The sequence below is a fragment of the Siniperca chuatsi genome, linkage group LG13 (genome assembly GCF_020085105.1).
Source record: "Siniperca chuatsi isolate FFG_IHB_CAS linkage group LG13, ASM2008510v1, whole genome shotgun sequence".
In the NCBI taxonomy this organism is placed as follows: Eukaryota; Metazoa; Chordata; class Actinopteri; order Centrarchiformes; family Sinipercidae; genus Siniperca; species Siniperca chuatsi.
The window spans coordinates 8,991,622-9,018,600 of record NC_058054.1 but is presented as its reverse complement, the minus strand read 5'-3'; positions in this window follow the sequence as shown (position 1 = coordinate 9,018,600).

Sequence of the window (26,979 nt, the reverse complement as noted above, 5' to 3'; positions counted from 1 at the left end):
CCCTCCTCCCAGAGAACGACTGAGGCCTGCAATTTTAAATTCAGATTGCGTGGGGCGGTGGGGAGTGGCTCATAACCGTCCACAGAGCACACAACATTTATCCAGTCAGCACATGTAGGTGAAACATGGTGTGTGATGGAGATCTGTTGATTGCACAGTAGAAGAGGTTGGTGAGGGAACATGAGAAGTTTGTAAAGCAAGCAACTTCACGTTCAATTCATCACATCTCTGTGACAGAAACCGATTTGAAAATAGCCCCAACAGAGATAATCAGTGCGTTAGGAAATGGAGGAAAAAAATCATAGGGAAAAAAAGATTTGTCCCCCTACAGCCCACTCGGAATTATGGAGGACACAGCATCCGAATGACAGTAGTGATTTTCTTTGTTGCCCTGTGTTTGAGGTTGAGGCACTTCTCATTAGTTTTTATTTCATGTGTGAGCACACAGCAAATTGATTCATTGACGTGATGACCTGGAAGCCCACCAGTGGTGTTCGGGTCACTTACAACTGTGATTAATCAGCTGCTTCGCATAGCTTCACAGACATCACACCGACAGATCCCATGGAACATGAAGAGAAATTGCTTTCACGAACAACAAACTAATTTTTACAAGAATAAAAGATGTTACTGTAAGTATATGTCAGTGTTCAAAAAGTCCTCTTTCTTTTGTTGTTAAGTTTGCTTCAATGACATAATGTCACAGGTAATTCATAAGAAGTCATTAATTCTGCATAGTTGCCTGCTTTGAATTGTCATGCTCTTTTCTGATAAGACCATATGCTTGCTCAAAGAATAAATGTTAATGCTAATGTCATTTCAACAGAGTAGTTAGAGCGGGGAAGGGGGAAAAAAGGCTTATTGGAGTGCCCATCGTATCAGCAGAGATTCTGCCAAGATGAACGGCTCCGTCTCAATAAATTGTATTTTTGTGTCAGAGAAGCATGTGGGACCCTTGCTTAATGTAGCGTAAAAGTCTCTTTTGTGGAGCCTCCAATTCATTGTATCAGCCTGTCAGAGCTAAACTAGGGAAATCACAGTGAACAATTGAAGCAGAAAGGAAAGAGAGGTCAGGGTGCTGAGCTTGTTCCAGGAAACAACATGTGCTCTTTCCAAAAGATGACAATCAGAGCTCAACTGAGACAGGGCTATTTCCTCAAGATTATTCTTGAGAGATACAATCTGATTTATCCAACGATGTCAATTTGGGGAGTATCGTGTAGACTTTTATTTGAAGTTGAAAGAAACTTTGTAGAGCTTTCTTGAACATTTTTATTTTTGTTTAAGTGTGAAACCTTTTATCTTTTACAGCCTTAAAGAGTAACTCCACACTAGATGGAGGAGGAAAAACACAGGTCACTGGCCTAACTGGCTAACACAATGTTTGTTCAAATGGGAATAAATGCGCATACTTTCAGACAATGTTTCCTCAAAGGCATTCATAGAGTTGCACTCGGTTGTACACACAAGAAGTGGCGGAACTGTGTTTAAATTAAAACGAAAGCTTGAGAGAAAAGTTGAAAACCTGCCAACTTTCTCACCTCCACACACCTGACCAATTGCTTCATCAAGTGAGCATGATTGTTGGATTGTCGGTTCTGGAAAGTTACAGAAATTGTCCGATGCAGGCCCTCCAATTCCGACACAGAAAAGGGTGTGGGGTCAGGAGGTTTCAGATGCTGTTCGACTATCCGACAATCCATCGGGTACCATCCAGGACCATCTGGGTGTGGTGTCAATATGCTCTAACATCACCGCTGGTGTGGTCTGTTGTACTTGTGACCACATCCAGCAGTGATGTAGCACGGTACTGCCACGCTGTATCACTGCAAATAACACTGGAATAACACTCCTCTTAATGGATTTCATACTGAGATGCATGGCAGAGCCATCAAATGCAGTAGTATATTTTTTTTCTGAAACGTAATTAAAGAACTTTAATCCAGGATTCTAATTCTTGTGTTCTGTCAGAATTCAGTCGATGGTGCAGCCACATTAGCTTGTTGAAAGTGATAAACACCAAAACAAACTGAATCTTGTCCAACATGACCCCCATTACAATTTCAATTTATTTTCCCACCCTCAGTTTGAATCAAATTGAACCTATTGACCACGCAAAAAGAAAAGGACTGGTAAACAAAACAAGATGTTGCACACTTCCCCCTCATTAGATACTGAGAGTCCATTGAAAATCAACAACTTATTGATGGGAACATTCTACATGTTGCCAAACAGTCAGCTTAAAGGATTTAAACTTGAATTGCTTGCTGTTGTTGAATGCATCTTTAAGTCGGTGGCTTTATGGAAACAGTTTTCCTTTTCACTGTGGAAATTATGAATCCTGCAGCCTATAATATCACTATAACCAAGTACATGGTAACTCCAGATCCTACGCTGCTGGTATTCCTCCCTGTCCTTATTATTTGAATATAAAACCCATCAGCTTAGCTCGGCATGCAAGACAGTGTTCTTTGTTGTGGGTGATTGCCGCCATGCTTGGGACTGATACGGTTGTATGCTTTTATTTAACCCGGGACTCCAGTGGGTCCGTTGTGATTCAACAGTCATTATCAATGCCCAACACATGTCGGCCTGCCTCTAACTGTCCTAGTAGCACACTGACCACAACAGGGAACCAAACATACTAATCCATTGTGGTCTCAAAATGGATCCTGAACAATTGCTTGGCATTTTCAGCACTCACATGAGGTTGCTAAGAGTACGCCTTATTCTGGATGAGGAAATAACTGAGGAAAATGTATTTATCCTGTTCTGAATGCAGGATGTATCAATCTGATGATCCTCTTCAACATTTCAACAGGAACCATACTCCAGTGCACAGGAAAATTAAACATACATATAATATTAATCAGGACACACATGTCACATCATTCCATATGCAATACCAATGAGGCTTCTATTATATAAGACTCTATGTATGAATGCATATGACACTATAGAGAATGGATAGAGCTGCCCTTCACAATCCATTTGCCCTATTCCTCTCTTCCCGTTTACACATTAGGGAGGGTGTCAAAACTGAGCCGATTATTACACAAGGAAATCAAGCCATCTGACGCGCCAATCAATGACCGCCTTGACTGATGGGTCTCCTATCTAGATGAATGGCTCCCTAGAGGGATGCTTGCTCTGCCTCACCACTGTTACAGAGATGGGGGGATGCAACAGCGCTGATTACCAAGGTCACCTCAGGGACACATCGATGACACAATATATCAGACCAACCCGACAGAGTTCGTACAGCAAGATCTGACCACAGATTGCCGGGTATATAAAATAAGAAAGAAAAACACCATCATTGCTTTTTACAAATGTTTATATTTCATATGTGTAGAACCATTTGAGGCTACGCCACAACACACGATGACTGTGGTTCATTAAAAGAGACCCATGAGAGATCTGGAAATTGCCCTTGTGGTTTCTTGAAGACCCACTCAAAGCCTTCAGGGACAGACTGCTCATTGTGATTCCCTCCAGCAGCAGCAGCAAGCTGTCCCTCATTCTGGGGAGGAAGTAGATATGTGGAGACTTTGACATTGAATACAGCCCGAAGATGTTTGGATGGCACACTGATAATGCAGGTCATCTGTTGAACTGCAACTGAGAGGTCACATGGAACTACTCACAGCTAAGTGAAGTCAGTATATATCATGTACTGATAAGTGTACCATACATTTATGCACACAAGGACATTCAAGATGAAAAATAGACAACAGAGAATCTCTAAGCAGCAAATATTTGTCTTGTTTAGTTCAAAATGTGTTTGCTAGGGATCATATTTAGCCACGCTAGTTAGACATTGATGGTTCCAAGACAATGTACTGTATCCTAATTACTGTGGTGATCACCTGACTTTTCCTTTAGCACCATCATGAGGTTGACATTTGTAGTTTTGGTTTAAATGTCTTGACAACTATGGAATGGGTTAACATAAAATTTGGTTCAGACATATTACTCTCATGATGAATTGTAGTAATTTAAGTAATTAGCAATTTAGTAACTGCATGACTGACAAGAGGAGTGTTAACAGGGTGGAGAAGTAAGTGCACACTGTTTGAAGAGTCATGGTTTGGGACTCCCTTAGTTCAGCTCAGTACATCTGCTGCTTAGTAATTGACACGACATGAATTATAACTTATCGGATTCCTACAAGTTCAAAGCACCCACCTTGGTACAAAAACAGGCCCCGTTACAAATGCACACTGACACTACAAACATCTCTGCTCTTCTACTCCTTAGCATTTAATGTGAGTGGCTCTTCGCTCTCTTACAGGTGCAAGTCCTGGTCTACAGTGCTGCCGACCATGTTCTTTGTTTCTCTTTTCCCTTTTGTTCTCCATCAAGAACAAATAAATTTATCTCATAATGGGATCCCCTTTGATAAAAAGCAGTCTTCTGTCATTCTGTTGGAAGTGCCAGAGTGTTGGATGATGAGAAACTCCAGGTTAAGTACTTTCTTTTATCACTGCTCCTTTTTATATGCAAATCACCCTGCCCGCCCATCTATTTACTGTTGCAGGTATTCAGACAGGGCCTCAAACCGTGCCAGCCACAGACCACAGCCTGCCATCCGGCACCAGCATGGGACTTGAAATAGATTTGATTAGGATTCAAAAATATGCCTTTGATCTCACGTTTGTTAGGCAAATGCAGCCACATGACAATATGCTTGAGAGGATGGAATGATTCTGCAGGCGTTTACAAAATAATGGACAATCTAATTGTACTGTAATGCAGGGTGCGCGCAGTTATTAATTTGTGAGATGCAATGAGCCAGAAACTGGGTTCATTTGCATCCGGTTCCGACAGGTTGAGAGAGAGGCAGTGGTTTGGCTTCAAACAAATATGCTGTTGCCTATAGATAATCAGCACTCTGTTGCTGTGTGGCACTACCTGCTGTCAGGATGAATAGACTGTCATTTTGTCTATAAATATGAAATACGGGGCAAGGGTTTTCAATAATTAGATTTACCATTACATGGCGGGATGCTCATTGCTGACTACACTTCTGTAAATTCACAGCACTGGAACTGATTTGGTCTTTCTGACTAAAAGAAAAAAAAGGGCTTTCAGCTGCAGTCATCTAAATTGAAGCGTGGATGCTGTCAAGACTGAACATAGAAAGACCAATATACAAAAGTGTAATCATTCCAGAAATCTCACTGCTTCCATTACAGCATCTTAAAATGTGACACTTTTGCTTTTTTCCAGTCACTTTCGAAAGTGCACACCAGACATACCAGAAATGAGCCTTTGTCATTTTAAATGTTGAGTCATACACCCAAAAGACCTCAGTGACCCAGATCAAGATCAAGCTCAACATGCATTATTTAAACCATGTGGGATGTGTGTGATTTGAGAGATAACCCACTTCTAAAAATACAACCATAATGTGGACTTTAATTCAACAACACATATAGCATTTCATAGCAGATTTTGATTTCAAGGATGATTATATGCCGTACTGAGCTCTTTTATCTTTCATTAAACAGAGGTCAGCCACAGTGATTGGACCAAATAACCCACTCCACATTCATTATTAACTACATTACACACTATTCTCTGATGAGCTGTAATTCTGCTTGCATGGGCACAGTTGGAGGGCCTGCACAAAGGTTTTAACATACCTAACTCCATGCTAGCTGGAATTTGCACTGAGTCTATTAAAAGAAGTCTTCTACATAGGTTAACACTGTGAGATTAGTAGCAGCTGGCCAACTCACATAATTAAATTGTTGTCCTAGCACAATGACAGTCAATGTTCTTTTTCCATTCTCAGTCATGGATAAACAAGAGCCTATTTTTGCTCCTTTGGGGCGTGCGCTAAGACTGACTCGAAAAGCTCCCCCTTACTTTAAGCTTTTTCAGGCTGTAATTGACAACACTTGATGCTCAGGCTTTGGAAAAGACCATGGATTTCCCTGGATCAGAGTGTGAGGGCCAAAGCTATTCCATCCTCTGCAACTGGATTAAATCGCTTGATTGGTAAGGAAGTGAAAGAGACGGCTGTGGCGAATTGCCAAGATATAACGTGCTTGCTCTGCATCCGAGGTGGAAGGTTAACCGTCCTGTCCAGAAGGGCTTCAAACCGTTTGGCCTTGACAGTGTGGGTCACAGGATGGCAGTCATAAATCACACGTCAATGAACTGTGATCAAAGAGCAGCATCAGACCCTTCACATCTCATTTTCCCTGAGGTGAAAAAGCATCTTCTATCTATATTTTCCAAAAGGTAATATTTCTAACACAGAATAAATGGGCACATAGGCATGCCTTCATAGGCAAACATACATACAGCACACACACAAAAGTATGCTTAAATACACCCAAACCATTCATTTCTTAACTGTTCTCACTCAGCAGTCACACAACCTTGACGTGTTTCTTTCACATCAGTTCATGGTGTCATATGCCGCCCCTCTCTCTGCACCACAGCTTCCCTAAGGCTTGAGGCTTAGAATAGCTTGTAGGGCTGGGCGATATGGCTTATAAATCTTGATATTTTTTGGCTGTGCCATGATATACGATATATATCTCGATATACACATTTTCTCTAAAATAACATACTGTAAATTCACAAATAGTGCAAACATATGATGATCTTGTAGAAGATCACTCATAAAGTTAGCTGTTAACTAGCTAGCTGTTCACAGTCTGGACCAACTGCTGTGAAGGGCAGAAGACGCCGTCTTTCTGTGCTAGCAAACACAGCATTTTACTAGCTATTACACTGCAACCTGAGCTTATCTACACACTTTATGACAGACTAAAGTAACGCAACTACCCCTCAGTGGTGACCAGTAGAAACACTGAAAACTTGAATATGACGATGTGGTCATCTGCTATATTGCACATTAATTCTTATTTGAATATATTAGATATTTTGCCCATCCCTAATAGCTTGGGTACAAAAGTGGAGTTTGTAATGCAGTGGGTCCTTTAAAGTTGTAATCCATGATTGGTTTGCATCAGCATTTCCACCAATGGTCCAATTTACAATTTCTGGCTCATGCAAAAGAGTCCACAGTGTAAATTCTACAGTACATGGTCTGTAATTAAAATGTGGACCATGTGGATTCAGTACTGGACACTTATCTAGGACTGTAGCTTTAAAGAACCTTGATCTGCCATGGAGGTTATGTTGTCAGTTTGTTTGTTAGCAGAATATCTGAAAAAAATGCTAGATTTTAATAAAATTTGATGAAAAGTTAGACCATGGGTCTGTAGTGCAAATCCAGGAAGAAGAGTGGACTTAATTAGTTCAGCTGAGCTTGAAGGTTCATTTTTGACCATTCTATACTTTTACGTTTTTCTGAAGCTTTCAGCCACATATCATGGTTTTCCTCAGCATATGGAGTTGGCTCAGTTGTCATGGAGATGGTTTAGTTATTATCACATTACCCAACTGTGGAATTTTGATCATGTGATAACAGGTGGTAGTATGTAAAATCTTTACAGGATTTTGCAAATTTTTTGCCATTTCCTCATGTGGTTCTGCAGTTGAATATGACATACTATGGCTTTAATCAATATTTTCTGTATTGAGAATGGATCAAATAAGCATGTGTATGTGAAATGGGTTGCACATAGGGTCAAACCCACAAACAATCATCACCAGATTCTGCAAATTTACTGTTTTGGTTGATTCTCTCTGCTCTCATCAGCACCAGACACAGCAGGCAGCTGTTTTTACCAAATATGCTCTCAAAACCCACTGTATATTAACTGTCCAGCACCAAATGGCAGACAGACAAACTTATCGTCTAGCTGGTGAACACAGTGGAGCATTCAGTAGCTAAAGAGCCAGATATATTTCCCTGAGGAGTTGGTGGAGAGCAAAACAAAGCTAACAAAAGAGTCAGTATTGGATTTATATTCATTGGGTGGACACAAACATGACTCCAAATGAATGCTAATGTTCCTCTGTATTTGCTGTATTTTTAAATAGGCAGCTGTTTTATGGAGAGAAAATATGTCTTGTGTTTGCCTGTTTCCGCTGCCCCCAAGTAGTCAAAAATCTGTTCTTGCAGGTTTAAACAAATAAAAACAAATCAAACACAGGTATCACATAATTGACTAAAAGTATGTGTATTTTGAAGATCCAGATTTGAAATTTCAAGATAAAAGATGAGGTGTGAGCTGAGTGTTTTCTAGCTGAGGTGAATTGTTTGAAATTTATCTAGGATTTTTTGTTGTTGCATCATCAAGTTTTTCTATTGAAGAATTTTAGAATCAAGCAGCTGTCTGCCCCATTCACACGCTACATGAACAATTACCCTTTTCTGCTGCAAATTAAGCAATCACTACTACCACCATTGACCCTCTGTCTTTGCTATAATATTGTTCATCTGTCATGAGTTAAGGAGACACACAGTAGCGGAAACGCCGGTGAAAACCTGACAGTAAACTCCCATGACGCCTCTGAGAGCCATTTTAACGTCCAAAGCTACAGCGAAAGGAAGCAATCACACGGCCTTGATTTGGCAGTTCGCATGCAGTCATTGTCTTGGGAGTGATAAACGGCCTACATCACAGCCACAGCTAACCATAGCCCAAACTAATTACTGGACTGGCAGGTCCTGTATTCATTGTGGGCCTCGCAACCGCACATGCCCAGTTTTCTATCTGCTCCTCATTCATGAAAAGGCCGTTACCACAAAGCCCTCAGTCAGGTGAAAGAGGAATGATGTAGAATGATGTTTTCTCTGTAACAGTGGAAACATGCCACAAATCCCTGCCATGTTGAATGTAATATATTTCTTTTTTTTTTCAATCTTCTTAGCACCTGAGGGAGAGTTAGATATCATACGGGTCCAACCTGCAAGCCATCATTGCCTGTTTACGCCTCACAGAACCAACGTTAGGTGAAAATCTTCAAAGGGACTCACTGTGCCGCCACTTAGACAGATAATATGTTCCACTATAAAAGGGCCTTTCATTGACATTTAAATACCATTCCATCCCCATCATCCAGCACAATGCCAAGAAAATGCGTTTCTTTAATACCACCTCTTCTGTTGCTTCTAGTTTTCACCATACCAAAATATTAGTATTAATCTCAATATTCATGGAGTATATAACTGCTCTTTTTCCTCCTCATTTCTTGTTGAGTCAGAGGCACCAGAAGAAAGTCACATTTAACTTTATCTTCCATGGTCAATCTATTTAACACTGTAAGCAGACTGAAATGGTTGGAGTGAAAGTGTCTGGGGAAATATCAGGGGCTGGGAAGACGTCCAATGATGCTGTGATTTATAGTTTCATTACTGCACTCTACTAGGAAAGATCCATGTGTGAATCTCTGCTCTGAACATCTCTGTGCGTCATACCACTGATTAACATCACTCACACAAGAAAACACTCGTAGGCCAGTGAGCAATATATGGCACCCTTATTCTTGAGTTACTTAATCTTGCTATTTTAGCAAGATTTCTCTATTGAGCTCTATTGAGCCCAGTTAGCTTGTCAAGGTTCCACTTTATCACACAGAACCTCAAAGTCAGAAGAGAATAAGAGGAATATGCTAACTCCACTGGAGAAAGCCATATCTGACAGACTGCATTTTTCTACCCATAAAACATTCATGCAATGAATCACTTAAGATATCGAAATACAGAAGAGCTGGCTAGGTGCAAAGAATAGAATTCTATTTCATTCCTCTGAAAACACACTGTCATATAACTTACTTTTGGAAATGAAAGGAGTGAAGAAGAATGCATAATGCATCTGAAATGGGATGAACAAAGGGGATACATATCATAGGTATTCATGCAGAGCTATTAGTTTCTTATTGAACTATGTATCAAAGTGCTGTCTTCAAAAGGCCAACAGATAGTGCTATCACTCTGATATACTGACCTATAATTTGGACATCTTGACTAGACTGTTTCCTGGTGTAACCAAAAGTTTCCAAATGCCAGGGAAAACATTTCATTTAGAAATTATACTTTCTTTTTAATTTCTGATTTGTTGTGTCTTGCGTTTCAGGTTTTGATCTAAATGTTTCTGTATCAGTGTTTCTGTGTATCAGTTATATGAACAAGTCATTTTTGAGATTAAGCAGGCCTTCAGAAAAACTTAAAGGTACACTAATCAATATTTCAGTATTAACAATGGATCAAAAAACTATGTGTAATGTCAAAGGGGTCACTTGTAGTGATGAACCCACAGAGAATTATCACCCAATTCTGCTGAGTTTTAGCATCTTTCAGCTCAATGTTTTTGGTATTACTGACCACAATTTAAGCGTTTTGGTTCAGTCTCACCATCTCATCAATCGCATTTCCAGCCACAACAGGCAGCTGTTTTCAGAGAAAAAACCACTGATGTTAGAAGAGCAATTTTCCCCTGGTGAATGTTTGTTTGGTTGCTCGTTCAACAAGCAACTGTGCAGGACAAGACGTGTCTTCATGTTTGTAAGTTAGATAAGACGGAGACTTTAGCAGAAAGGCTATTGTGGGTTGTTGTTCAAAGTCTGTGGCTCTTGAGTTGTGTAGCTGCTGATTGACTCCGTGTGACCGTCAGCTCTGCCAATGATAGAACACTGACGTTACTGCTTTATACAATATTTGATTGGCTGTATCAAAATAAGGTCTCCATCGTGTCTCCAAAAAGAGTAAAGTGTATTTTTTGGTTAAATGGAAGTTATCACTATATTGATGATACATATGAATGCTTCCAGTGAATATACATTGTTGAACTGATTGATGAAAGATTATCATAGATGTATTGGCTAAACAGTTACACATGTACTTGATTACTATGTATGATAGATTCTTGGAATATAGCTAAACAAAATGAGGTGCTTTTGTTTTCTCCTGGCATTTTTAGATGCAAAATTGCAGGTGAAACTCACTCACTCACATGATCACAATTAGCTAGTTTGTCAGGGTAATTTTGAGGTCACAGTGACCTTTGACCTTTGAGTCAAAAGTGTCACTAATTCATTGTCCGACCAACTGTGAAATATGGTCATCAATTCTTGAGTTATGGCCAAAAGTGACCTTGACCTTTGACCACCAAATTCTAATCGGTTCATCCTTGAGTCCAAGTGGACATTTGTGCCAAATTTGAAGAAATTCCTTCCAGGCGTTCCTGACATATATCACGTTCACAGTAATAAGGCATGACACATATGGTTTCATATGTCGATATGCGTTAAAAGATCAGGCATCACAATTTTATATGAATGTTTACAAGGTATTGTGAACGTAATGGTGCTTTCTTTAACTACAATGGACAGAGTGTGGTTACGTTTTACTTATTATCAGCTTCAGGTAAACTAAGGGTGTACTGATATCCAGCAGATATTCTGCGAAGCTCTGACAGAGGCAGGACATGAACATCACACTGTCACCGCAGGCACTTTGTTGATCCTGACAATGGAGCCCAGGTTCAAAACCCTGAGAGATCATGACAGACATTCAAAGTGGAAATGTAGCTGTGCAGAGGAACCACAGCCCTGTTGAAAAAAACATCTCATTAATTGAGCGTAAACATCAATTGGCTTTACAGGACCCACAGACACCACATCCTTACAGCCAGCATCAGTATCAGTGAATTACATATCTCTATACCTTTGTGTCTAGCTGTCTCCTTCATTAATTACACAGTGCATATTCATGATGATATTGTATGTTAATGAGTTACACTCATGTATGAGTGTGTTACAGTGTAGGTCATCCGCATTTGGCAGTGCTCAAAGTAGAGAAGAAAATAGACTTGAAATGTAAATATCAGCTTTGGGTTGCGGTTACACGCATTTAGCACCAGTGAAATGTGACCCGTTATGCAGCCTGTGTAGACAGCTGTATTAATAAGTAAAATAAAGTCAATCTGTTCTGTCAGACGTGCGTGAGACCAACGACGACCAACATCTCCTGTGTAGTGATGCCTTTAACCATTAAGCTACTGGGGCGCAGTGGTGTGTGGTCCATTAAGGGCTGAGGGGCGCCACCCCTCCTGCAATTCCAATTGTGAAATGCATATTTTAATAAAAAATAGTTTTTGGTATTGTTGTGCTGTGTGTGTGTATAGATTTCAGTTGTTACTCTCACATAAGTCATACATTATTACAGAAACGTGCGATGAATAATGAAAAACCACTGCCTATCTTTGTCTGTGTGCCGAAGAGTGTACTTCTCTCAGCCCCTGATTGGTTGACACTGAAAATAATTGGATCCGGGGCAGAACATTTTCTGACCAAGAAATGTTGCTAAATTGGGCTATTTTCCTCCCAGTTGGGTGGCTTTAGGTTAGAGGATGGATTATGTCGGTAAAAATTTGTGTGGTTGAGTTGACAACATTTTGTCTTGGTTTGTCATAGTGTGAATGTTTTTATTATTTTTTTCAATAATCACATTTTTTTCTGGCTAATAATGACGTTTTTGAACCAATCTGGCAACACCGCTCAAGAAGCTAGAAGGCTACGTTACCAGGCTGGTCAACCACCAGAGGCGCGCACACCGACTTCTAGATGGTGGTCAGACTAGCTAGTAGCAACAATGGCTAATACACCGTAAAACTTAAATTAATAGCCCGGGCTTTTATTTGCTTCAATCACTGAACTCAACCTGCCTAGATTTGGGACAGGCGTCTATGGGACAGGCCTTTAATTCCTTTCGCACAGAACTCTTGCTCAGCAAAGATGGAGAATACTGCAGGAAGAAGAGAAAATATTATATATTATATATATAATTATTAAGTTAGCAGACAGTGAACAATATTTACAACTTGGATTATTGTTTATGAAAAACTAAATTGATTCTTTTGATTGGTAGACCCTTAAGGACTAAAGGAATATAAATAATCGAGGAATGGACCACTTTAAAGGTAGGGAGTCACCACTTTTTTTCGTCTCTCTTGTTTACCATGCCGGTTCATCTGAATGAATTATGTGTAGCATGTCCATATTAACAGAAGTTTGCATGCGCAATCCCAATAGCTTAGAACAAGCTCAAACTGGCGACCCGGTGGGCTTGCTCGTACATAAAAAGAGAGTGCGGCTGCTCAACAGCAGGCTATTGTGACATTCTCAATGCCTAAACAATGTAGGCTACAACTTAATCTTTTTCTTTTTGTGTGTTTGTAGTCTACATTTAGCTAATTAAATGTTATTTAAGGAATAATAATTATTATTATTAGTAGTAGTAGCAGAAGTAAATAATGTATGCTTATGGCCAAAGATATAACATACAGAGAGCTACTTCTAGGCCTGTAGCCCCACCTAGTGGAAAGTCATGCCACGCCACTGCTGGGGCACCCACCGCACCAGGTTTTACCTATAAACATACTTTTAATATGACTATACCTTAACTTCACTTTCAGTAGACAGTAGACTGTCATATAAGCATTATGGCAGGCCATGTCCACACTCTCCATCCTTTATAGGTGGCAAAAAGAATTATAATGTTCATAATAGGGCTGTCCATTAATTCAATATTATAATTTACCGACTCTCAGTGGAATTGTGTTTTGGCAATATGATCATACCGTGCTATCATTTCACATAATTGCCTTGAACATCAGTTTGCTGCACAGCACTAGTCCATAACACCTTAAAGCCTTTCATACAAAGTTGATAGAAGTGATAAAATCATGTGTAATGCCTTACGGCTGTTGGTATGGGACATCACAATGCATTATAAAGTCTTACAGCAACTTCTACAATGTGTTATGCATGTGTTATGTGTTATGCAGGTATTAGTTTACAGATATGAGCTTCAAACTATGATACTGCAGTTACTTGTTTGACCACAGCGTACGAGGCAGACAAGTCTCACACTGTGATCAACTTGTCTGGCTTGGGAGGCTATCACTGTACAGCCAATTTACAGCTACAGAGATGTTCCATTGATAAGGACTGGCAGTTGACTAGGGCTGTACACATAAGCATTTCAACATTTGTCTAAGACTCCTCAAGGACACTGTTTCTTGCAATGGGTCATCATTCTTTCAATATGAGCAAATCCTTTGACACAAGGTTAAGTTGGTTTCCTTCCCCCCTCCCCCGATTTAGCCCAGAGCAATGGATCCCACAGACACTGAGGACATGTGTAGGAATGGTTCACTGTGACAGCTCCATCTGGACTCACCACACGGACCATCTAATGATCACAGAGCAGGATTCCCTCTCAAGGACCCAGTGCTGTTTTACTGAACACTGACCAGTGTCTACTTTGCTATGCCTATAATCATTTTCTTCTTTGATAGGGAACTTTATCATCTTCAAGGGCGAGGGATGTTAAACCTATATGTCTGGGGAGTTTTAGTGTTTGATCTTCATCTCTGTGAAATACACGACATGATATTTTTCCCCCAGTCTGTCTGTGTGTGTAGGCGGTGGCTGTGTGGTTTGATTGAGATATGTGACAGTAGCACTGGTTATGCTGGACCATTAGATGAGTGTCCTTGGGCTCCTGGGCTCCTGTCATCACTCTCGGGTGGCTGGCTGTCCCTGGGCAGTGTGAGCAGTGCAGGTCCCTGCTTGGTTCCATTATTTATGACTGTCAATCTGACATCAGGTTCCTCCACCTGTGCTATTCAGCCCACTGCACTGAATGTCAGTAGAATGTGCAGCAAAAGATAACAGCTGTTAGTAGAAAAACACTTGGTTGCCTCACTTTGCTTTGACTTCTAGGACCGGAGAGACCCAAGTGATGGCAAACACTGCACAATCTTTCCAGTCAATTATCCAGTCAAATGAAGAAGCTCTATTTTACTATTCCCACAAATTTAAGGATGTTCTAACAACATTCATTTAGCTTTTACCGGAACCCTTATGTGGGCTAAAATGCTGACCCAAACAGGCTAGGACCATGTGACTAATGGATAGTGATCTGGTAGGTCTGAGGCCTTTGGCAGGCGCAGGACTCAGTTTGAGTAATTGTTTTGACCTGCCCATCCATCTGTCAGATTGTGACAAGGCAGTAGCTCTTTCCACAGAAGGACAGCCCTGTCCTGGAAGGAGGGAGTTACTGTATCCCCTCTACCATTGGCCTCATAAGACATTCACATCTCCATACCACCGGGGAGAGAAGACGGCCCTGCTGAGCTGAGAGAATAGATGCCCCTGCTGGATTCTAATTTGAGATTTTCAAGTGGCTGTGGATGAAGGATGCCCTCACAATAGAGAGCACATTTTGTATAAAGGATGACACAGACAGGTAATTTGACAAGCCCAGTGCAAACAAAAGTGACACTGTAAGTTCAGTTAATATATTCATGTTATAAATGTCTTCTATGAAAACAGCTTTGTAATGTTGATGCATTTATTTACATGATGAATTATGCCACCATCAGCTCAGAGTTCAATAAAATTACATCTGCAAAAGTCAAGACGCAGTAGGCTGCATGCAAATGAAACAAGGAGTATTAATCAATACTGTATTTCCCCCCACTAAGTGAAGCGTTAACTATCGCACTATTTCAGGAACACAGCATTTGAATAAATATTTGATTAAGCCGGAACAGAATACATGCATGTTTGACAAGAAAAATCCATCACAATTTTTAGTTAATGCAAATGGCATTTACTGCTTACTTTTAATGAGGGAGGGCTTTCTCTGTGTGCCAGCAGAGCAACTTACAACTGAGAATCACATTAACAAAATGTTTTTGATATGTCTGTGTGACATGCCTGTTGACGTGGAAATGTGAGAAGAAGAACAACAGGGAACTTAACAGTGCTTAGAAAGAATGTGGGATAAAAGACAACATGGGAAAAACAAGGTATCCAATGAAAACCAAGAAATACTTCACTGTGGATGAACTCCAAGCTCCATTTTTGTTGCCATGGTGACCTTAACATATTGAGCTGCCTTGCTGTCAATACGCTGTGAAATAATTATTTGGTAATTGTTTGTAAAGAGTGATTGAAGGAGAATGGTTGAATGTTAAATGAGTTGGCTGTAGTCTGTAAGTATCCAGATGGCTCGTGTGTATTTATAGGGGATCAACCGACAACATCAAGGGTCCTATTTTTGAAATGGGGAATGCCACATAAAGTAGTTGAGGTTTTAAGCAGATAAAGATGTATTTTCATTTGGCACATACACTTTTTTTTATTATCTTACCGTGATTCACTGTAATTTTACTATAGCAAAGCATCTCTCTGTCTGTCTGTCTATCTAGCTATCTATCCACCTGTACTCAAAGATTCATTCCATATTTTAGGTTTTCATAAACATTTATATATATGTTAAGTCAGTGCAAATAGTCAGTTAAATAGTGGAAACACTTTATACTGTACAAACTGTACCGCAGACTGCATGGCACAAATTACCATCTGTTGATGTGTGTAAATAACCCCCATAGGACAAAACCAAAAAGTAAAAAGGAGTGGATTTTGTATGGAGATACAGAATAAACTAAATGAAATACATACACAAAATCCTACCATAGATTCACAAGCTCTTTTAGTGCATGATAAAATGAAAAAGTCATGTTTAAATGCCTGTCAGACATTTGTTATTTATATTATGATTCATTCATAATGTATGAGATGATGAAAATGAAAATGTCAGACTGAGACACAAGCCTCTGTGTAAAAAGGTAATACAGCTCTTAGTGAAACATGCAGTCATTTGTATGAATATTATTGTTCGTGTGTGTGATACAAATCTTTATCTAGGAGAAAACTTAATGGTTGTTAGATATAATTTCTGTCATGTAAAACATGTGAGTAAATACACATGGCAAAGCTTTAAATGAGTGTAGTCATGTACTGATAATGTAGTTTCAAAGCAAAGTGTAGTGCAGGAGGTGAATTCATTGTCACTCTTTAACACGAACGTGTCTGTAGTCTGCAAACAGAATAAGACAACAGATTAGGAATAGTATTACATGTGTAGACTGTAATACAACATAGAAATTGATTGTGATATAACCCAGAGGGACTTTTTGAAGTCTGGAGTTTGGGTTTACTGCCCACTGGGTTTTTAAGCTGTTGGTGGAAAGAAAATTTAAATTTGGGCAATTAGGTAGAGCTGAAGTGGACAGGCTATAGGACCAGCTACCATAACTGAGTGCTGAAAGACCTGTCAGTTAAAGCAAACACACTTGGAACATGCCCCTTTAAAGATTTAAAATCCTTCAAAAAATCTGAATATTAATAAAAGTCCACCAAGACACACATTAAAAAGAGGTGAAAATTAGCTATTGATCAATATTGCATACATGATCAGTTATGAGTCAGTCCCACAACTATGATACTTTTGGAATCATGTCTGTCTTTAATTCCACCAACTAGTGTCTATTAGAAAACAATGGAAATTTTTAAGTAGCTTGGGGACATTATCCATGCACACATTAAATGTTTCTGGGTTTTATCAGTACTTCATGCATGAACTTATGTTCCTTCATTTCCAAGCCACGGTGGGCCAAACACAACGTAACACTTATGTAACCAGGATTCAACATTCAGCCATATTCTTCCCACAATGAGTGCGGCTCCGCAGTTAGCTTAATCGGGATTGATGGTACAGCACATTGGGTCTAAATTTAGTCTCCCCAAGAACATTCCTCTCCTTGCTGATGCTGTGGGGCGAAGCTGAGGTTTTCAGATCCTCCACGGTCACACGCACAGGATGGGAGGCAGTGGAGCTGAAATGCACTCCTATGTCACACTCTGCCCTCCTCCCCTTCCCCCCATGCCACACTCTCTGTTCCTTTTTTTTCTCTCCCTCCCTTTATCTCTCCATGCACTGGGATTTTGTGGATCACTTACTCAGGGAAAAACCCCTGAGGAAACTGGATTCTGTGTTCAGAGGTCCAATTTCTAAAATACACTCTTATGTGGATCAGCTGAAATGTGCAAAAGTGCAAATCAAATTAGATCATTAATAGCAGAGACTTGCTAATTTTCAGAGCTTGACACATCATACATTCACAGAAAACTGTTCTTCAACATGGGTATATCATACTGCACAGCTTTAGTAGAACTCTGGGGAGATATTCTCTGTTTTTTTATTTGTATCTGTGCCTCTGTTAAAATTGTAAAAAAGAAAAAAAAAGACACAGAAAGAACCTTCAGGCAAACCATTATTATTTTGCCATGATTTGATTTTCAAGACAGAAACAGTAGCAAAAGCCATCTCATTACAGTACACATTTTACATTTTAAATGTGCCTCTGGCCTATAGACTAACTAGCAGTAGTGTCAGTTGTTCTGTAATTGTGGTCAAGGTATTAGCAAATCAAATCAAATCCCTAATGTACAATATCAGCTTGTCTGTTTTTAAAGGAGAATTTGAGGCATTCCAACAAGTTCTTACTTTAAACAACTACAGTGAAATAGTAGTGCATTTCTAAAGCACTGCCTCTATGAAGGTCTGGTTACATTCACTGTACGCAAACCAAAACTACCCAACCTGGGACCTGAGTTGGGCTGGGTCCAAATAATATTCATTCAAATTGGGTTGGGTAGAGTCCCGTTCTATTTCTGCAGGTTTCGCGTTGGTGTGTCAATGTGTCTAATATCTGAGTGGATCCAAGCAGACTTGCTATTAGCTCTGACGACGTGGTTCATCACAATCATTGCAGGAGTTCTTTGACACAAGGAAAAACAACATGTATTCCTCCTCTTTACGACCATGAATGCTCATTAATTGGTGGCACATCATGCTGCTGCCCGTGCTGGCGTTCTGTCTCTTTTTGGGTCTGTTTGGGTCAACCACATTTTGAATTGGGTCTAATTATTTGTGGGTCAATTTCGAATTAGTCACACCTCCACAGCCTTATCTTTTACTGTGCAATAAGGACACCAAACAACTTCTTGCTTTGGCACTGGATGCACACACTGGCTGTTTTAAACTGTCTGAATGAACAACAATGCTGTGGGGGTTTTCTTTTCTGGAGACAAGTCTCAATATTAAATATGATTTATTTCCCATAAAACATCAGGCACAGCCAAAGTGTTTGTAAATTCAGTTGGCAAGGTAGAGATACTGTATGTTGAGAAACAATGGAGTCTGCACAGTAATAAGCCCTGAAAGTGGTATCCAGTGTTCTCTTTCAATAATAAAGAGCCTCTTGGAAAATTAAAGTCTGGCACATTTAAAATGGATTTTGTTTTGATCCATATCCTTTAAAATCTACAATGCAGAGGATTAAAAAGTGAATGTAATTCAGCAGCAGTTCCATAAAACATTTTCTGATCAGCTGTTGACTCTTTTTTGGTTACATTTTTGTAACATTTTAACATTCTTTTTTAATTCATTCACTTACTCTGAAGATAATAAATAATTTTTCAATAGTGTGAGGTATGTCCAAAACATAATGTATTCTGTATATTGTTTCATGTTTGTTTGCCCTATATAATAGGATTAGAAGATGCTTCTACAAAAGTGGTGGTTTCCAACTAAACCATGAAATAAAGACTAGAGAAACACAACTGACTTTCTTGCCTGCAAGGTAATACACATGCATGACAGAGGGAAGTGAGTGTCTGTGCTCTTGTTAGTCTGCCCAAGAGGAATACAAAGTACAGCAGCACCAGTAGTGCCCCTTTAACTGCCATGGTAACATTAGTAAACTGCATCCTTCGATATATAATCCCATCTCAATACGTCATGGTTCTATGGCAACAAAGTATTGAAAAAATCTCATCACAGGAGGATTAAAAAAACAGATGGAGGAAGACATATTGTGAGGGCAAAGGTACCCTGTGGAGTGTATTTTCTACTTGGGGGAGTACCTGAATTTGTAAATTAAAGAGACCAAAGATAGATTTTGGTGGTTGCCAGGAAAATGACAACCATACATTGGATGAAAGTACTCTCACCAAACCTAACTCAAAGGCTGAAACAAGTCTCAACAATGAAACACATGACACCACCTGTAAGTGAAGATGAAGAGGTTTCTACATTGATGGACTCCAGTGACATTGTACTGGAGGCTGTGAATGCCCGAATTACAGTTTTTGTTAGAGAATACTAACTCTGTCCCTAATGCCAAGAATTGTTTAGTTGTATCTTAAACCAGAAATGATAGATGTTTTGGCCACTTGGCGGCAGTGGAAACAAACAATGTCTGGAAACAATGCTGACAAGAATGGAGAGAGTCAACCAAAACAGTTAAGTTGCGGTCTGTAAAACCAACGTGCTAAAGCGTACCCTGTTAACTATCATGAGGTTACATGAAAAACAGGATATATTCGTTCTTGAAATACTCAATCAGGTTAGATGTTTCTCCTAAAATTCATTACATACACAGTATATAGTTTTGGAATGAAAACCTTTAATTATACCCTTTTCCAAATGATATTTTGCAACCAATTAGGCTCACCTACTACTCTTGAATGCAAATTTATAGCAACTTTTCATTAACCAATTTCATGATAATTTCTAGGGGTCATGAGGCCAATGCTCCTGATCTCACGGTGAATATAAATACCAGTAAGGGGGCTAATCAATGATAAATTAATGCATAAACGACTTGATTGCTCATTTCCAGTCTGGAGGCTACATTTCATCTTTGCATGCTGTATGTCTTTGACTAAAAAAAGAAACCTATTACGCACACACATGTGCTCCCACCCTAACCAACACATAGTCACACACCGCCGCTGTTTCATCTAGGGATGTTTCTCTGCTGATAGACCAAATAAGTTCCGTTCTATTGTATGATGCAGCATCCCAGAGGCTGCTAGTCAAGGTTATTGATCAACACTCACCTCCATAATTGCATTGCCGTCTATTTAATTTGCTGTTAAGCTCCTCGTTAATTACCCTGTTTTCCATCTGGGCATAGCTATTAATCTCTTGTCTTTGATCTGTTTAATATGCCTTGTGGACTAGTCTTGACATCACAGTTGTCTGAACACATTTGGAAGTCCACTGACTTGTTTTGTTAATGTCGATGGACTAGAGGAAGAGAAACATATGCAACCAGAATGCAAAAGAAAAAATGTTGTGTATATTACAAACGAATACTTCTTATTGAGAGATCTTTTAACTTTTGACAGCAGAAAACACCTCTGAGTTTTGCATTTACAAAACAAACGCACAAGACCGTGGAATTCATCTAAAATTGAGATCTTCTTTGAGATGTTTCACACTTGAGGGAGGAGGAAAAAGTACAAAAATGAGTCTGGTCTCTGTCCAACCTTTCTCTTGCCAAATCTGAAAGCATCTACACATCATTTTGAAAACTAATCTTGAGTGTCTTACCCACAGTGAAAACTTACTTTCAAACTCAATCTCCCCAGCAATCAATCTTTCCCTGGCAGGGTAAGTCTGTCGAAAACTAGGAGCCGTGGCTATTAAGAAAGTAACATTTCAATTTCTCTCTTCAACTCTTAGTGGCACCCAGCATATGTTAGCCTTGGCACTGGATGGAACCATTATGAATGGGCAACAGGGGTGTTCTTTGTAGAAGGAAATGGAGGAATGAAATAATTCCTCTGAGCGCTCTCAAACAGGGTTGCAGTGGCCATGAGGTTACAGAAGGAGTTTGTGATTGAACTTGCTGCTTTATGTCTGTGTGACCCAATTCACACTCTCTCACCTCATTAGTTTGCTACCTACACAGGTTCATTTCATTTGCAGTCAACCACGATCAAGCAATTAACATCATACAGGAATCTCTTTATTTGATTTTAACCTTACATTGTTTTTACAGAATGAAGTGTGCACATTTTAAGACTATAGGGTTACACAGGCAATTGTCTGTTATATTAATTATTTCTTTTAGCATGTTTCTCTGTCATTGGAGGAGGTCCCATCCTGGTGGAGCAAAAGGTATTGCTGAAGGTTGAGGACTCTTAAATCCTGGAGCCCACTCATCGGGCCAAACCAAACATGTGCTGCCATGTCATGATGGGGGGGATTTGGGTTTTATTAGTTTTGCTTTGCACTTAGTTGTAGTTGGTGTCCATCTTGTTTATCCCTTGTGTGTTATTTGGTTTGGCCAAGCCACTACATATCTTAACACTTTGTTTAGCTGTGGTTATATTGAGTGTAGCTATATTCTGTTGACCTCTTTTATAGGCCTAGTTATTAAATTCTTGGTTTAGAATGTTTTTGTCTACCTCATTGGCTCACTGCTTTGTCCCTAACAGTCTCACAACTAAAGAAAGAATTATAAATGTTACTGGTCTGAATGAATGGCTCTGTATATATTATGCATGTGGATCTTATTGCATTTCTGGCTTGATAAGAGATAATACCTCACAATGTTCAGCATCTCTCAATTCTGATTCATGATGCTTCAGGCCACCAGAAAATCCAAGAAAATCAACAAATTTGATGAAAATGTCATGCTAACCTGAGTCCCACCAGCAGTTTTTGTGATAAGTTACTCAGTTATGCCTTAATAGTTTCTGGAAAAGGAGAGGAGGCTTTCATCAGAGGCAGCACTGGAATATTTGGCCAATTCTTTAATGGCCAGCTCACAGAGGAAGATATGTGAATCTTTGTGAGTATGTCAGGAATAGCAGGGTGCTCCTGATAAAAAACTTGGATTTCAGTCAACACCTCATGGAAATTTAGTGACAAATAAGTTAGTGACAGAGATCAGAATATATGCTGTTGAGCATTGTATGATAATGTTATTTGTCCTCAAACAGTTGTCGATTGATATACAATTAATTGAGTACAATTTTGATAACTGATTAATTATTTAAAAGAGCAGTGTTTAGGATTTACTGGTATCTAGCGGTGAAATTGCAGATTGCAACCATATGAATACCCCTTGCCTCACCCTCCCGTTCCAAGCGTCCTAAATAGTATTTATACCACAAACATCATGTATGGCAAAATTGCAAACAAGTCAAATAAACAATGATGGTGTGCACCTAGGCCTATAGAATTTTCAAGGGGCTGCTGTGTAAGCCTGAATTGTCAGCTCTGGTTGGCTTCCCTTGTTGACAGGCCAAATGTCAAGAGAAAGAGCGAGATAAAACCCCTTCCAGTATATCCATCTCAAATGAGTGACAAAAATCAATGGGTGAGATGCTTATCAGGAGCATGTTAATAATTCATAGCAAGCCCATGGCAGGTGTATAATTGATCAAGGGGCGATAAGTTGTGGTGATAAATATTTCAAGGGTTGCTGAGAGAAAGAAGGAGCCCTCACTTGTCAACAGATCCCACAGTCAAGCATTCTCAACAGGAGACTGGTCTTATTGGGTCTCCCCAATTGTGCAGTAATTTTCTCTGAATGCCTGTGTGTTGTGCTGATAGCTCTCACAAAGATGATTGAGACGGCTCCCTTGGTGAAGATCAAAGGGCTGGAACATGTACAGGTTAGCTAAGAGTGTATTGTTCAGGTCTGTGGATCAACGCTGACATCCCAAGAGCCAGACCCTTGGAATTGGTTGGGCTACAGGGGGGTTTTGCTTCAAGTGGACACACTGGTAAGAGATATAGCACTTGTAAGGGATTGATTGTGACTCTCTACTACTCACTGAATGAATTTTCTGTGTAGGGAATTCATAACAGGTAACTGATGGGTATACAACCTCTGTGATCTAACAAGGCCATACTGAGAGGTAGAAACAACCCTCAACTTTTTTTCAAGTTGCATTATGAGACTTTGGACCATTAGGGGACAGAAACACTAAAGCCACTTGTCAGTAGTAAAGTATCATGCCTTCTGTCGAGGGACTGTGAAAGGCCACTTTTCCTCAGCATGCGTGAGCATAGTCACCAGCAAACTAGCATTAGCATTAGCCGTGAATTTAATATGAATAATTGTAGTGTCTTGTATAATGGTCTTCACAATAAGCATGGACTGATTAAACTTTTTCTCTCACGATTCCGACATGTCCACTCAGGGTATCTACCAAGTAACAATTTGATACCTTTTAACACTGGGCTGGAAAGCAGTGTTTTGCTGCTGTTCCACCTCTGACCACACCCAACATCACCGATGGTGTGCTTTGTTGCACCTGTAACCACACCCAACAGTGATGACACAGAGTCCTGGAGTACACCTGTACATCACTGCAGCAAGATGAGAAGTTCAACCACTGGTGGCCAGCAAACGCAAGATTTTCAGGGGGTGTTAAATTACTATTTAAAATCTGTATACCTCATTGCATGAATCTCATTGTAACAATTTTTTGCAAGATAGCATGGGATCAGGGCTTGCTGTAGCTGAGCCGTGGCCAAAAGAATGTATTTGAATGAAGAATGCTTGTTTTTATAATGACTTTGATGAAGAAACTGTATTCAATAAATGGCCGATACCCGATCCACTTAATCAGGTCAGTATCAGCTCCAGTACTGAGCTGGTGGAGCCCTAGTTCACAGATCCCAAATTTTAGACTGTGAAACAGTGTAGAAAACCCACATGTAAAAATACATTTTCAAAACAAGAGACACAATCCAAAAGAGCCCCAAGGACAGTCAGAACTGGACCAAAAAGACCCGAGGATAATTAGGCACAATCTAAAATCGAATTCCAACTCAGGTCCCAGGTTTGGTTTTATAGTAACTAAGAGGAATATCACTAGTCTCTAGACCTCTAGTCTGGAATAAAACATTTTTAAAATTTTAATATTCAAGTGAAATACTAGTCATTTAAACTGAACTGAATCCATCTACTATACACCAGTGTGGTAGGATTAGAGTGATTCTGCAGCAGGAAAAAAAACAGACCAAACTGGACACAAAAAAACTGATAACAGAAAAATACAGCTCAGAACTATCATGATGGCTCTCATTTGTTTGTTTGCACTTCCCTTAATTGTTGCCAATAAGATACATGACACATCTCATTGTAGATGATTAATTGCCATCAGACAGTGAAGTTTGCTGTGAATGCGAGAGACAAATGAAAAATGGGGAAATAATCTTCATGGCACCTGTGCAAGCCTGTGTTTTATGTGGGAGTGCATAAATATTTATTTTATTGTGAGTGAACACAATTTAATTCATAAAGTTGGTTCTGAAATTTCCATCTTGATTAGTTCACACTGAACTAAACAGGGAAAACAGCAACAATGTAATTCATTAACATAGAGGTGAAATGAAATGAATATCATATCGTGGCATCACATGTATCTAATCCTACAGAAAGTGTTACAGACTGTCTCAAAGCTGTTAAGGAATTAGACAGTTATCAGTATATTTGCACTGCTTTCAGATACCACTGGATTAATTTCATTCTATTCTAATCTGCAGAGTTGAGCATCAAGGCTAAAAATCTTTGGCTATCTCCGGCTCTCTTCCCACATCTGAATGACCCCCAACTGTGTGAGAGAGGATTAAACTGCAATATGAATCCTTTAGTCTCCCTTTAGTCAATTCAACTCAATTATGCACCCAACCTGGGCAAATTTTTTTATGTTGTAATATAATTGAGGGATCATAACTCAGCTGGAAGACGCAGATGGAGATTGTGAAGTACCTGACCTTACTTGATGCCTATTGACAGAGCTCCCTTTTTAAGATTGAATTATGGCTTTGCCATTTGTGCCTTGGATCCCATTTTGTAGAGCCATGGGCCGTATGTTAATGGATGATTTTAATTAAATATTTCCAAGTTTAAACTTTTAAAAGACTTTAAATTACTTCAGCTATGCAGCTACAGGCAGAGTAATATTTTTTACTGCTGTTGGTGGGATATCTGAACCACTGGTATCCTTCTGGGCAGGAGAATCAATATCTATCTAATGGGGGCACGTAATACGATAATATTGGGCAATTATCAGTGCAGGGGTATGATTAGTATCATCGTTGTTAACCTCTCAGCTTTCAGCAAAAAAAAATCTAGCATCTCATTGAATATTTCAAGTGTGTGCCACAGAAATGCAGGAGAAAAGCTAATTCAACTAGTCTCAAAAGGGCCATATCTCACTTTCTCTGCCTCTGGATTTGATGCTGTAATTAAATTTTGAGAGCATAGCACATTACGAAACTCATATATTACAGTGGAGCACCTGAACATTGTTATCATTCTCATGCTGATTAAGCGCACATTGGCATGAACTCAACCGAAATTGGACTTCTGAGGCAGATACAGAATAATAAAAGTCAATTAAAAATCAAATGGTCAATATTTGTTCTTGTTTTTTAAACATAAATACATAACATAAACAAACATTTTGTAGCAATAATAAAAAGATATAATAATATAGTAATACTTATGAATAAAAACACATGAAACAAAATTGTACCATACTTCATCACAGTTCATTTTTGAGTACAGTCTTGACCTTGAATATACTAGTTTGACAAAACAATCCTAACTCAAGAATGTACTTGGATACTTAACGTCTACATCAGCATGGACAAGAAGTCCTAAAATGGATGAAATAATAACGGCCACGGAGCTCGCATGTCAACAAAAATCCATCTCCATGACAACTGAGCAAACTCTATCCGCTGATGAAGACAGTACAGTTGATACAGTTGAAAGCTCAGGAAAAGCTAGTAAAACGACCTTGAGTTGCGATTGTTTCGTCAACTAAATTAAACTTAAATTGAAAATCAAATGTAGGTCAAATATACAGAAAATGCAGCCAATAAAACATTTAGTACAGCAGTTTACTGTTTCCAATTTCTTTTTGCATATCTGTGAACATACATGTTGATACCGATATATCTACAATTACCCAACATTCGCTGATAATATCGGGTCACTGATGTATCAGCAGGGCTCTAAAATAATCACTCTAAATGCAATACATGTATGTCAAATACAATGTGACCTTGTGGACGACCAGCACTAGTGCACTGATAAAATAAATGCACTGGAAAAGGAGCAGGCGTATCCATAAACCTTGCACTCATCTTCTCACTGCAGATGGCCACCTAAATACATAAATGGCCACCTATTTTGTGCGCTCTCATAAACCTCTCTCTGACATCCCCTCGTGGATCACATCCAAGAAGACAATATCACTCAGTGCCTCTGAATCCTGTTGGGCTGAGATGACTGATAACTATCTCCAATTTCCACAGGGCTTCTCAGATCTTTTCTTGGATTGGCCATGATTGGATAAGTGGTGGAGAAT